At 40.8% G+C, this 14,246-nt stretch overlaps 1 long non-coding RNA gene across 1 annotated transcript; it reads right to left on the bottom strand.

The window, feature by feature from the left end:
• Nucleotides 1–1,995: 1,995 nt before the first annotated feature.
• LOC128630057 (uncharacterized) lies at nt 1,996–13,200 on the bottom strand. Its single transcript, XR_008394290.1, has 5 exons — nt 11,992–13,200; nt 11,564–11,720; nt 6,479–6,647; nt 2,639–3,009; nt 1,996–2,505 (listed from the first exon to the last, which is right to left on the bottom strand). It is a non-coding gene; the product is annotated as an uncharacterized LOC128630057 (long non-coding RNA).
• Nucleotides 13,201–14,246: the final 1,046 nt, after the last annotated feature.

The raw sequence follows: 14,246 nt of genomic DNA, 5'->3' as shown, positions 1-14,246 counted from the left end.
GGGGTCTGTAAATAATAATTAGAGGAATTGACTTATTTTTTGTGGCTACATAAGTTATACTGGTATAAAGAATTTCAAAAGAATTAAATTTATGCTTAGGTTTTTGTGTGACGACTAGATTTTTACTATGGATGAAACCAACACCTCCTCCTCTATCAGTTGAACGAGGCTGATGTACATAACTGTATCCAGGAGGACTGGCTTCATTTAATGCTATGTACTCGTTTGGTTTAATCCAAGTTTCTGTTAAACACATTAAATTACATTCCTGATCAGTAATGATGTCGTTAACAATAAGAGCCTTAGACGCAAGAGATCTAATGTTTAATAGTCCTAGCCTCAGATCAAAAGTGCTGGCTGTGCATTCAATATGATTTAATTTTATGTTAATTAGGTTACGAAGATAGACTTTCTGAGATTTTCTATATATTTGTATAGCTCGGGGAACAGACACAGTCTCTATAGTATGTATTACCTTTGCCGGATTTTTAGTTGAACATTGATTATACTGAATGTTGTTATTATTGGAAGACGTACTTACGGTAGGCAGTCACTTGGAGTGTAGCGCCTTGGAAATGTTGTCTGAAAGCAGTTCCGCTCCAAGGCTGCTGGGGTGCAGGCCATCAGGACGAAACAACCTAGGACGCTCCCAGAACAGATTCCAGTTATTGACAAACACCAGATTCTGCTCATTACACCAAGAGACTAACCAATCATTTAATGCTAGAAGTCTACTGAACTTTTCTGCTCCACGTCTGTATGTGGGAAGAGGTCCAGAGACGATGATCTTCGCGGTGGGTGATCTGCCTCGTACCGTCTCGATCTGGCTGGAGAAGTCCCTCTTCAGAACCTCCGTCTGCCGCAGCCTGGTGTCGTTCGTCCCCGCGTGCAGCACAACCGCTCCAGTGCGCTCGTCCTTCTTCAGGATCCCGGATACCTGCGCAGCGACATGAAGGACACAAGCACCAGAAAAAGTGTGTGCGCACCTTACCTTTAGATGAGGCTACACGGACGTTCCGCACAATGGAGTCTCCGATGATCACAGCGTTGGGTCTGGTCTGGCGGAGAAGGGCGAGGCGGTTCCTGGTTGGAATCTCGAACACCGGAGGTGGAGAGGGTCCAGCCCGCGCCTTCCGCCGCTGGTTCACCCAAGGCCCGAGGTGTGTTGGCGCCGGCGTGACGGAGACCACGGCTGGGAAAGTCCTAGGTGCACGGTCCCTGCACAGAGAAACACACGGCGTAGAGGGGCTGGGAGTGGAAATACCACGCTGTGTGCTTACCTTGGATATGTGGGCAGAGGCACAAGATGTTTCCAGCGCAGTTTGTTGCTCCAGCAGCTGGGCCTGCTTGTCGAGTAGGCCGCGGATCTGCTTCTCCACATCCTCCAGTTCCAGCCGCACCATGTGAAGCTCGAGCGAGTCCTCATCTGCACCCAAAACCAGAGAGACAGCAGACATATATATATATTTTTTTAAACAGAACAGCGGTAAGTGAGAAATGTGAAACGTAAACAAGGCTAGCGGTAGGTGATGCTAGCGGGCTACGGGCTACAAGCTAGTCGCGGATGTTTTGTAAAAAAAAAAAAAAAGAAAAACATAATACAGATCAAATTTTCGACAGCGCAACGTTACAATTGTTTTATCTAAAGTAGTGTCAGTTATATTTGTATAACGTAAGGTAAATAATTTTAAAGTATAGAGATTAGAAGAAATTAATGTAATAGCGTTAGCTCGAAGGGTGCTGCTTCCTCAGTGACACTTCAAGTTCAAAATAACAGTAGGAGCAATGCCGCAGCGGGCAAGTGATGTAATCGCTGTGTGGCCGAACACCATGTAACACCGGGAAGACCGACTAACGCATCAAGCCAATTTTGGGGACTGATGCACCTGCAATTACAACACCCACTATTTAGCCGAACTGGAGCTCAGTCAGTTGCCTGTTAATTCTGAAAACTCATTAAGGGATACTTTTGAGACCATTTTTATAGTGGCTGCATGCTGTTAGCTGGCACAACGATTCACCCATACACAATAGCTGTGTTTGTCAAGATGCTTTTTCATGTACTGTTAGTTATTTTGTCCACTTCCTGCACGTCGAATACTTCCTTCTTATTTGAAGGCTTCCATATATAGATTTAAATTTACAACCACATATAGAACTTTGACCTTCAAGAAATCCCTACTCGGAGCCAATCATTTCCATACACCTCAAAGACATGACAAAGACAAAAGTCCTGTGATCTTCAGACAGATCTTGTTGGTTTTAGTTTGTGCAGGAATAATATGTGCATTTGCTGCTATGGTCGCACTACCAGAACTCCTGTAGAGTGTGCACATATTGTAATATACTAGTACTGGTGAGTGTGTTAGTACTCACATCACTGGCACACCACTCTTGCATCACTGAGATAATGTGTGTGAGCTTCATCTGCAATGTGAAGGCTGTCACCCACAATGGTTCCATCTCTATGTCTTGGTCCACGTCGCGTACTACTGGGTCCATACCCTGCAGAAATCACAAATCCCCAAACACACATTATACTACTGATATTAAACAACATGGCTATATTGCACCCCACATGATCATTACATCTATAACTGCAAGTTAACATGGCTTATACAAACACATGTAAACACACTGCATGGACTTGAGCGGCTCCAAGAAAGCATCAAGTCCTTCCAGAAACTTCTCCCTGAGCTTGTCGGTCCACTCTGTTGAACGGCTAATCAGGACATATCTGAGTTAAAAAAAAAAAGTTTAATGAGAATGATTAGCTATTAATTATCATTAATAATGATATTCTCTGACAGACAGTGTAACACATTCTGCTTTTTTCCAGCCGTACTTGAGGTCTTCTATAAGACTCTGGACCCTGCGGAATTTAAAGACCTTTTGTGCACTGTAGAGTTAAAACTGAAATTGTCCCTGCTGGTCTCGATGTCTCAGGTGATCATCGAAGGTGCGGACGATCGTGGTCATCAGGCTCTCCTCTGTGATCAGCATCCGTGCCTGTAATGAGGATAAGACCACAAATCGGTACTTCTAATAGTGATAAAGTTAACATTTTGTTACAATTCCAATAAATAGTCAAATGAAGTGCACTTCGTTCAACCCTACTTTAATAATAAATGTTTTCCCCAAATAGGGAAAACGACCTTGCTGCTAGAACTTTAATCATTCTATTAAGCTGTATATTCACTATACAACTAGGGGGGGGGGGAGAGAACAGTTAAAGTGTGAACATTCAGAATTGAGTGAATCTAAGAAGACTGTTTCTCCCAACACGTACATGATACCAAAGCTACTGCACACCAGATACAGTGGTGCTTGCAATGTCAAAGTTTTCTATATTTCTACATAAATATGACCTAACACATCAGATTTTCACACAAGTCCTAAAAGTAGACAAGAACCCAATTAAACAAACCAGACTGAAATATTATACTTGGTCAATTATTCATTGAGGAAAATGACGCAATATTACAAATCTGTGAGTGGCACAAATATTGTACTTCTAACCATAGAGTAAGAACATCGAAGATTAGCAGTTAATTTGCCTGAATCTCAAGAGAAAGTGGGTCATGCAGCAAGAAAACAACCTTAAACACACTTTTCTTCTTTAACCATTTTTGGTAGAATGAATTAAGTGAATGTTTTGGAATGTTCAAGTCAAAGTCCTGACCTTAATCCACTAGAAATGTTGTGGAAGGACCTGAAGGAAGCAGTTCATGTGAGGAAACCCACCAGCATCCCAGAGTTGAAGCTAAAATTCCTCCAAGCCGATGTGCAGGACTGATCAACAGTTACCGGAACTGTTTAGTTGCAGTTATTGCTGCACAAGGGGGTCACACCATATCCTGAAAGCAAGGGTTCACATACTTTTGCCACTCACAGATATGTAATATTGGTTCATTTCCCTCAATATATAAATGATGAAGTATTATATTTTTGTCTCATTAGTTTAATTGGGTTCTCTTTATCTACAACCCCAATTCCAAAAAGGCTGGGACAATATGGAAAATGCAAAAAAAACAAAACAAACAAACCCCAAAACCAAAGAGACATTTGAAAATTCAATTCACCCTGTACTATATTGAAAACACATTATTTGATGTTGTACTTTGATGTTGAATATTTAAAAAATAAATTGAATTCACACTCATTTCAAATCTGATGACTGCAACAAACTCCTAAAAAGTTGTTTAACACTGTGTAACATCACCATTTCTTTTATTAACAAGCGGGATTTTCTACCATTCATCCGTTATAGATTTATTCAGCTGCGCAACTATACAGTGCCTTGGTTGCACTCTTTTGCGCTTCATAATGCACCACACTTTCTCAATCAGAAACAGGTCAGGACACGAAGGCACGGTGAAAATTTGCGCTGACAGGTAATGGAGAACTCCCTGTCATGGTCATCCTTCATGTAGGGATGGATGATATGGCCAAAATGTATATCACAATATATTGCTTAATTTCGGTCGATACGATATAACTCCGATATCGATATGAACAATATAAATCCTCAGAAAAACTGCCAAGGACGCCCACAATAGATGTCTGTACCTTCAAACTTCTGTAAAATGAATGCCAAGTCTATGAAACCTCCTCCTATAAAACTATATAATAATTTAGAAATTAAAAAAATTATTTTGAATTTAACCTTCATACAAACAAGAAATGTGAAATCACTGTCAAATAAACAAAACTCTCACCTTTGTCAATATTAATATCTTTAACTTATTACTATTTTATTCTTATAGATTGAAATAAAAGTGCTTCAGCCAGGATAAAAAAATTATGAAAAATGCTCAGAGTTGCTGAAGAAAACAGAAAAAGTGTGAGCAATAACAAGAACACATGTTGCTGGGGCAGGGACATTGTTGGGGGTTGATGACACCCAATGATAGGCTCTAGAGGTTTCTAGCAAGAAATACAAGCTGGTCTACATTATCTGGCTTCAAAGATGCCCTTTTACATGTGACGATGTTGCCACCTGTACTAAAAACCCTCTCAGAGGGGGAGCTTGTGGCTTGAATACACAAGTAATGTTTTGCCAGTTGTCCTACTCTGGGGAAGTTCTTATGAGAGACACTAACAAACAAACTGACAGAGGCTCTACACTTAAGAGAAGGAACTAAAGAATGAAGTAACACGTGAGTTGCAGACAGTTTTAGTTACTGCATAGCAGGAGCTCGGGTACATTCTTTAAGTAGTGAATTATTATTTACAAAAACTGTTTTCAGAATTGTAATGCTGTTCTCTCCAGGGAAGGGGTCACAATGTTAACTGATGTCTGCCCTAGAGACAATAACAGCACCGAGACTCTTCCCATAATGTCTAACCTGAAATCTTCCTGTAATGCTGCAGACCGAGGGGTCCTGGTCCATGCCACCATGGAGGACATTTTAAGCTCATTGTAAAACACTGATTTTGAGTTTCTTGAAGCATTTGTGTGTTCATTTGGAAGTATGCTTGGCTCTTTATCTTGTTGAAAGCCAAGTCTGAACCTCCTAGCAAAGGCAAGCTAAAGGTTCCGGGCTAAAATGAAATTGCTCCACCTTCCCCCTCTTTCTCTCTGCTTCAGCGGTTCAACCCCAGATACCAGGCAGAAATTACTTCATGTATACAGAGATCCCCAAACTATACACCGAAACCAGACCTCATTTCAGAACATCTCGAAGAAAAAACATTTTATGCCTACATATTTATTATATATCTATTTTGTAATTGCTTTTTTTTATATTATGTGACTGTTGCCACTATTGTTTTTTTATAATGCTCGTGTTTAAATAAAGGAGTTAAAAATATTATTTATTTATACACAAAGTAGTATTGAGTATCGTGTATTTTTGCTGGTATCGACTACTAGATTTTTGGTATCGTGACATCCCTAGATTGGACATTCTATGTTTGAGTTATAACAACTTCCTTTTTCATGGTGAAACTTCTAAATTTGTGAGAGCGCCACGCCCACGGCGAGCAGCAAAAATTCAAAAGCTTCGGAATTTAGCATCGTCAATGCCTGCAGATGAGACTGACTGAACGTGATGCCGATCTGATGAAAGCTCCAGGAGGAGTACGTTAAAGTACAAGGCCTGGAAATGGCAAAAAAGGAGGAAAAATTAAGAGAAAAATCAGAATGCTGACTTCCTATTGAGTTTAGGGTATGGGTTCAAGAGACCAGGGAGTCAGCCATTTTAAGTGTTGTCTCAATTGCAAAATCCTTCCAGTGCACTGGAACGTTCGCTCCCTAAAAAATCCCCACAATGCACCACAAAAACCAGGGAGCATTGATACTCACTATGTTCCCTTAGTGGAAATGACCTCATGTCTCTCAGCTAATGTCTCTCTCTAGTGTCACTGGTACTGACCTGTGACCTGGTACTGACCTGGTACTGGCAAACAGTCCCTTATGTATGGAGACTTTTGGAAAACCCTGTAGTTATGTCCTTTATTTGATGAAAAAACATACCTCCAGTAGGCCTAGTTCATGGCGTTGCGTTTCTCTGGTCGGTGCAGCTCTACAGGAGTGATGTGATTGGCTGGGTGGGTGACTGACAGGGTGGTGAAGGCTGGAGTGGGGCCTCCTGAAGTCGACATGGCTCGAACAGCGTTCAGAGTAGGAAACCACAGGCTCCTGTCTGATAAACACCAGTCAACAGGTTAATATGATGACTGTTTACGGAGATGAATAAAGGACACAAGACTATGGCCCCATACACAGTGATGGACAATTTACAGACAGAAAAGTGACTGAAACCTTTGTTTGGTGCTACAATGCATAAATCATCTTAGTCCTAGTGGGTTTACGTTAGGAGACATTAATGGAGCATTTCTGAAAGGAATCTCCAGTGTCAATACAGTAAAAGTCAGGGGTAAAGCTACAAGTTTTCAGATACAGCCAAAACATCAGCACAGAGGACATTTCTGTGGCCCTATCGGTAACATGACAAGCAGCATTTTTGCTTTGTTTTATATATATATATATATATATATATAAAAAAGTTTAGTTTTTTTAAATAAAATAAATAAATAAAAATAAATAAATAAACACACCACACAATAGGTGAGGGAAGAACAGCTGTTACAACATGCTAACACAAGTGAGAGCGGGAATGTGTTTTCATTCTACAACATTAAATGCAACTATACACCGATCAGCTACAACAGTAAAACCACTGACAGGTGAAGTGAAGAACACTGATTATCTCATTACAACAGCACCAGTGAAGGGGTGGGGTATACCAGGCACCAAGCGAACGGTTAGGGAAAAATGGGCAAGTGTAAGGATCTGAGCAACTTTGAAAAGAGCCAAACTGTGACGTCTAGATAACTGGGTCTGAGCATTGCCAAAACGGCAGGTCTTGTACCTACCAAAAGTGGCCCATGGAAGGACAACTGGTGAACTGGTGACAGGGTCAAGGGCACCCAAGGCTCACTGATGCGAGTGGGGAGCAAAAGCTAGCAGAGGCAGTGTGATGTTCTGGGCAATGTTCTGCTGGGAAACCTCGGGTCCTGGCTTTTGTGTGGATGTTAATATACTTTGACATGTACCACTTACCAAACACTGTTGCAGACCACGTACACCTCTTCATGGCAACAAAATTCCCTAATGGCAGTGGTCTCCTTCAGTGGAATAATTTTCCCAGACACACTACAAAAAATGGTTCAGGAATGGTTTGAGGAACATGACAGAGTTCAAGGAGTTGACTGCCACCAAATTCCCCAGATCATTTGAGCATCTGTTGAGCATCTGTGGGATGTTCTGGACAAACAAGTCTGATCCACGGAGGCCCACCTTGCATCTTACAGGACTTAAAGGAACTATGTTCTTGGTGCCCGAAACCACAGCACACCTTCAGAGGTCTTGCGGCATCCATGCCTCGACGAGTAAGAGCTGTTTTAGCGGCACAAGGGGGACCTGCACATTAGTCAGGAGGTTTTAATGTTATGGCTGATTATTATTTTTTTTTTTTTTAACAGATTGTTAGTGCTGCCAAGTTGCTGTGGTGCAAGTGGAATAAAACACTTTGGGATGTGCTGTTAACTCCACGTTGAGCTGAAGAACATGCCACCCCATCAGTAAATATATTTTCCTAGAACAACTCTGTGGTGTTTTATTCATTTGATGATTTTGTGGTCAGTAAACCATTTTTGTGTTGATTTTGATGATGATTTGGATCATTGTCCTGCTGGAAGATCCAACCACAGCCCATTTTAATCTTTCTGGCAGAGGCAGTCAGGTTTTCATTTAATATCTGTTGATATTTGATAGAGTCCATGATGCCAGGAAGTGATGGACTTTTAACAGATTGACCACACGGCATCACTCTTATGCCAGTTGACTTTTTCAGATGAAGCTCTTCCATAACATTCCAGAGCGTATTTTACCACCTTAACATCACCTCTAATTAAAACTGTGAGATCATCGGCATATGCAGATAATTTGGTGGGTTGTTGACAGTTTAGAGTGTCGATTTGTAGACCTGTTAATTCTTTCCTAAGCTCATATAGCAGGGGTTAAATAATTATGCTATAAAGTTGGCCCGACAGGGGGCATCCCTGCCTGATACCCTTCTGAGCCTTCACAGCAGTACTTAAGCTACTGGCCACTTTTATCATAAATGTAGCTTCAGAGTATAATAACCTCATCATTGAGATAAAATTTTCATCAAAACCAAAAGCCTTTAGGGTGTTAAAAAGAAAAACATGTTCGACCCGGTCAAAAGCTTTCTCCTGATCTAATGGTAAAAACCCCATTTCAATCTTGTTGTCATACGCATGGTCATACAAGTGCCTTACTAGATGCAGATTCTCTGTAATAGATCTGTCTTTTATATAGTATGATTGGTCTTTGTGTATGATTGTGTGCAGTACATCATTTGCTCTGTTTACCAAACATTTTGAAAAGATTTTGTCTCAGAACCGCGCTCTGTCCTCCCCACGCACGCACTCCCAGAGAGAGAGAGAGAGAGAGAGAGAGAGAGAGAGAGAGAGAGAGAGAGAGAGGCACAGATCAATAGAGACAGAAAGGCAGTCAGACAGAAAGAAAGTGAGAGAGAATGACAGACAGAAAGTGAGAGACCAAGATAGAGATGACAGTGAGACACACACACAGAGAGTGAGACAGAGACCGATCAAGAGAGAGATGGAAAGACAATCAGTCAGACAGAAAGAGATAAAGAAATAGAGAGAGACTTGTTTCTCTCAGGCTCTCATAGTGACTCAGGCCTCAGCTGGTGCTGTCCTTGGTGCTGAAATCAGCCTGCAGTTCACTGAATCTTCATTACAGCATAAACATGATACACCATGTAACTAAAAGTATATGGACGCCTGACCATAACACCCACATGTGCTTCTTCCCTGAACTGTTGCCACACAGCTGAAATCACACAGCTGTATAGAACATCTCTGTACGCTGTAGCGTTACAATTTCCCTTCACTGCAACTAATAGACCCAAACCGGTTCCAGCATCACAACGCCCCTGTACACAAACCCAGCTCCATGAAGACACAGTGTGTTACGGTTCATGCAGAAGAACTTTACTGGCCAGAAGAGTGGACTCTATTGTAACAGTAAAGGGGAAATACATCTGGAATGGGATGTTCAACAAGCGTATACTGTACGGGTGTGATGGTCAGGTGTCCACAAACTTTTGGCCATAGTGTGTTCTTGAAGAAAAAAAAAGGAAGCTGGGTTCTAATGTTCAGACTTGATGACAATTTTAATAGAGCTGTGATGGTTTAGCCCGAGACGGGACTGAGAACACTCAATCCACCCTCGCACAGAAAGTGATAGGGGGCAAAAAATAATAATAATAATAATTTTTTTAATAAAAATAAAATAAAAAGACACTTCCAGCAGGGTTTACTGACTGTTTGGTAAACAGCTCCCCAGTGCAATACGTTATAATAATGCAGATACAATGTGGGCCTCAGAAATCATAAACTATTATGGAAATGGTCACTTAAAGCGTTCCCGTATTATGTACACACGCATAACAATAACAGGTGGTCATGGTAACGCACACACAACCCCAATCTTGATTATCAGCTACTATAGGAACGATAACATATTAGAACAAGTGCATTAATATACGAGGGTGAATCAAAAAAATGAAAACCTTATAAAAACACATTTGTTTTTCTTGACAAACTTTTCTCAGCACTATAACTCTATAACTCTGACTTTCCACCAGATCTCTTTCCTTTAGCACACAAACACTTTGTACTCGATCAGCCTGACTCCCCTGGAGGTGTCCATCATGGAACATCCTGCCAGACCTGAACGTCAGCACGTCTCGGAGCCACGGACGGGAGAAAAGGAAAGACGCATGACGGTGTGGAGAGAAGACAAAACGCTGAGTGACTCAGAGAGAGCCTCATCGATCCACTGATCACGTCATACCACTTATTATTATTATTATTATTATTATTATTACTGATGTGCCGAAGCTCGGTTTCCATTTTTAATCCCTTATAAGATTAGAGGTATAATCTTCTTATAATCACGTATACGATCTGATCATAATATACATCATGCATGTTATTGTTTAACACACACACACACACACCCCTTCGTTGCCAGAGATCTAATTAAAGACTGAGATTGAACATGTCCCTCCTTCTGATAGTGTAAAATTATACATTACAGATTTGGAATTGCATTCTCGCTGTGATGTCTCTCACTCTTTACTGGTAGGAAGAGAGAGCGAGCGAGAGAGAGAGAGAGAGAGAGAGAGAGAGAGAGAGAGAGAGAGAGAGAGAGAGAGAGAGAGTGAAAGAGTGTGTCAGAGAGCGAGCGAGTCAGAGATAGAGAGAGCAAATTTAATATTATTACTATTAATAATTTAAAAAAACGGAGCAGATCCAATAGGGCTTTGCAGCAGCAGTGCTTTACCTCAAAGTGATTTGTAACACACACAGTGGAAATGGTGTAGCAAAAGTCATGCAACCATTGTGGGGGGAAAAAGCGGCGGGGGGGGGGGGGGGGGGGGGGGCTCTGATACTTTGTACCTGATGCATCATCTTTTATAATTGTGATTAATGGTCCATTAGAGAAGAAAAAAATCCATTCCGTTCTTTGATTACTTATTTGGCATACAGTGAATATTCACACTTTAAGGCCATGTGGAACAATTTCCAAAATGCATTTAAATGGGGTAAATTGTGTACATTGAACCGAGAGTACTAGACATGTTTGCTAAAAGCAACACAAAGGCTTTATTCACACTGCAGGAATTTTATATTGTGTGTTTAGATTTTTTCTTTTAGACAGACTGATCAACTGCAAATTTGTTCTGGTGAATGACAGGCATTCAAAATCTTTCTGCAGAACTCTGTTGAATATTCTGTACATCAGAGATTCATCTGAACTTCAACAAAACATTTCACATTTATAGAGTTTTGTCTACGTTCATCAAGTAATCACATTTATAAGTTTATTTATTAATCACGACAGCTCTACTGTGCACGTCTATTACACAACTATCAGTGCTGTTCTGCTGAATATCGGCTCATTTCTGGAGCAGAACAAACTAAAGTCCATTAGACTTACCTCTTGATCAATGCGGGTCATCACATGTTGGATTTCGGGTATTTCACTGCCTCTCGGTGTTGTACAACTGCAGGAGCCGTGGGAGGTGCTGATCAAGCCCTTCAAACAATGCCTTCTTTAAGTCAGGTGACACAAGCCTGCACAACTCGAACACAACCTGTTGAAGAGAACCAAATTTAAAATAGTTAAGAGACAAATCTCCACCATTCTGAAGGCATAAAGTACGTATTCATGTGTAAGCAAACATTTGTTTTATCTATCTAAAATAAATGAGCATTAGAACAGATTTACTTGTCTCTGACTGAACAAAGCAGGCCATATTAAACTGGGTTAAATATACAAATCCACACAGTTCACCAGTCCAACAGAATCTGTACAACACATTAGCAATACTTCTGCTCTGTTTAGACCCAGAAAATATAAAATACTTTAGTATGAAATTTCTGTCGAGTGTCTACCATGGGGTCGGGATTTACGGTCTGTGAACACGTGCTGATTACACGTGCAGGAAAAGCAACCCACACGTGCAACCCTGACCGAGTGAGAACGACTCAAACGATTCAAGAAGAGGATTCTGAATCGATTCATTTAAAGAATCATTACCAAAGCCGCTTATCCTACTTCGATGGTTTGAATGAATGAACTGAATCAGTTGAACCGACTCTTCATCGCTCAGTAAGCCAACGCCGACGAGAATTTCAGGATTATTTTAAAACATTTTTATATTTTTTGAGAGAAGTTTAACGGCTTGAGAAGTGACTCAAGCAGCCTTTTTATTCACAAATCTCACACACACAAACAAGAACACGATACTCGCTAAATATATATATATAAATAAATAGATAATTCAAATAATTCTCCTTCCAGTTGCCTTTAAAACCCACAAGGAGTAAAGAATATAAAATAAGCAAACAAGTTTCAACCAGTACGTACACAGTCTTTTAAAAGTTGATGAAATCTCACTTTTTCTTCTAAAACCACACATAATGCCCCTTCCAGACACCAGATATTCTCAAATGATACAAGGTCTTTCATCTCTTGGTAAAACTTAAAATCGATTAATATCCTAGATTTTAACAGAATCACAAAAACCACTAAAACGCTGTCCCCTGAATTTGACTCAATTCTGTTTCTCCTGCTGACATATATGGCCATCTTTGCCTGCCCTATGATAAAATTTATCAACTGACACTTAAACCTTTTTTTTTTTGAGAGTATTTAAAACCAAAGATAAAAGTTTCGATTGTAAAACTCTCATTAAAATGGCCAAGCAGTCTCTGTAAAACAGTAAAAAGAGGCTTCAATCTCACACAGTGCATAAACATGTGAAACACAGATTCTCTCACAGCACAGAAAGGACATTCATAACTCACATCAGGGTTTAAAACACAGATAAAAGAATTAACAGCCACTGCACCGTGTAAAATCCTCCACTGTAAATCCCCACACTTTTTTGTTAATGGTGACTTGTACAAAGCTCTCCATTGTGGCTTTACATGTTCCTTTATATGTAGAACAGACCGCCAAGGTGTGTCGACTCTTTTGTCCAGAAACTTTTTATTTAGGGATAGTACACACATTTTGTACAGTTCTTTCCCAGATGGTAACTTGGGACCCACAAAACTTAGTTTTTCAGATTTAAGAAACACACCTGAGCACTTATGTACATTCGCCGAGACTCTAAAATCCGGTAAAGGATCTTGGTCATTGGGACTACTTAACCTTCCGGAATATTCCTCCAGGATTTTCAAGACCTCTTCAGTCAACAGGGACCTCCATTCCACAAGGAACTGCGTGACTACACGGACTGACCTCATCTTTATGTGTCCAGCAACTGCCACCGCGTTCCCAAAACCCGGTCCTGCTACGGTCAGTAGGTCTCCCAGAGTGATGACTCCAGCCCTGCAGAACCCCTCCGTGAGCGCAGGAAACGGCTTCCTTTGAGATGCATCTAAAATGGAACCTTTTATGATTGGCTCCTCCAGCGGCCAGTAGAGAGAACTTGAGCATGGTACTCTCTGCACTGTTAAAAGTCCCCACACTTTAAAAACATTACGGTAAAAAACAGGAAGTTTCCTGATGTCCATCTTTTTCGGGTCCATCCAGAAAAGAGGTTTATTTAAATCCAGCCCTTCAAGTGTCCGTAAAATGGCACATGCTACAGCCTTCCAGTTTGCATTTACAGGTCCATGTAGCAGCCTTTGCACAAACTGTAACCGAAAGGCTGCAGTACTGCTCTGCAGGTGCACCAGTCCATGTCCCCCTTCATCCTTGGGGAGAAACAGAACACTCTGTGGAACCCAGTGTAGATTGTTTCAAGAAGACGTTATCATGGGCCTGTTCATTGTAGATTTCACACTTGCACAGTTGCTTGTAGAAACCGACTGCTCTCTTTCGAATTTCTCTATGGTCCACTAAAAGTGTCCCATCATCAGAAAACAGGCCATGTATCATCTTATTCTGACCATTCTTTTTTCCAAATTAAAAAAGAATTTCGACGGTGCATCCATACACTCCACATTCTGAAACCGTGACCTGACCAGAGCTCCTTGTGCGGTAACGTCTGGCAATTTTTTCAATAAATTCTTTTTTGTCATTAAATTTTCTATGCATACCTGCCGTCCTGTGTTTTTCATTAACACTTGAAGCGTCATTATTTCATCCTCCAAGGATTTCATGCGTA

This window comes from Ictalurus punctatus, unplaced genomic scaffold, assembly GCF_001660625.3.
Source record: "Ictalurus punctatus breed USDA103 unplaced genomic scaffold, Coco_2.0 Super-Scaffold_100046, whole genome shotgun sequence".
NCBI lineage: Eukaryota > Metazoa > Chordata > Actinopteri > Siluriformes > Ictaluridae > Ictalurus > Ictalurus punctatus.
The sequence above is the reverse complement of the archived record's forward strand: the minus strand, read 5'-3'. Positions and strand labels throughout refer to the sequence as shown.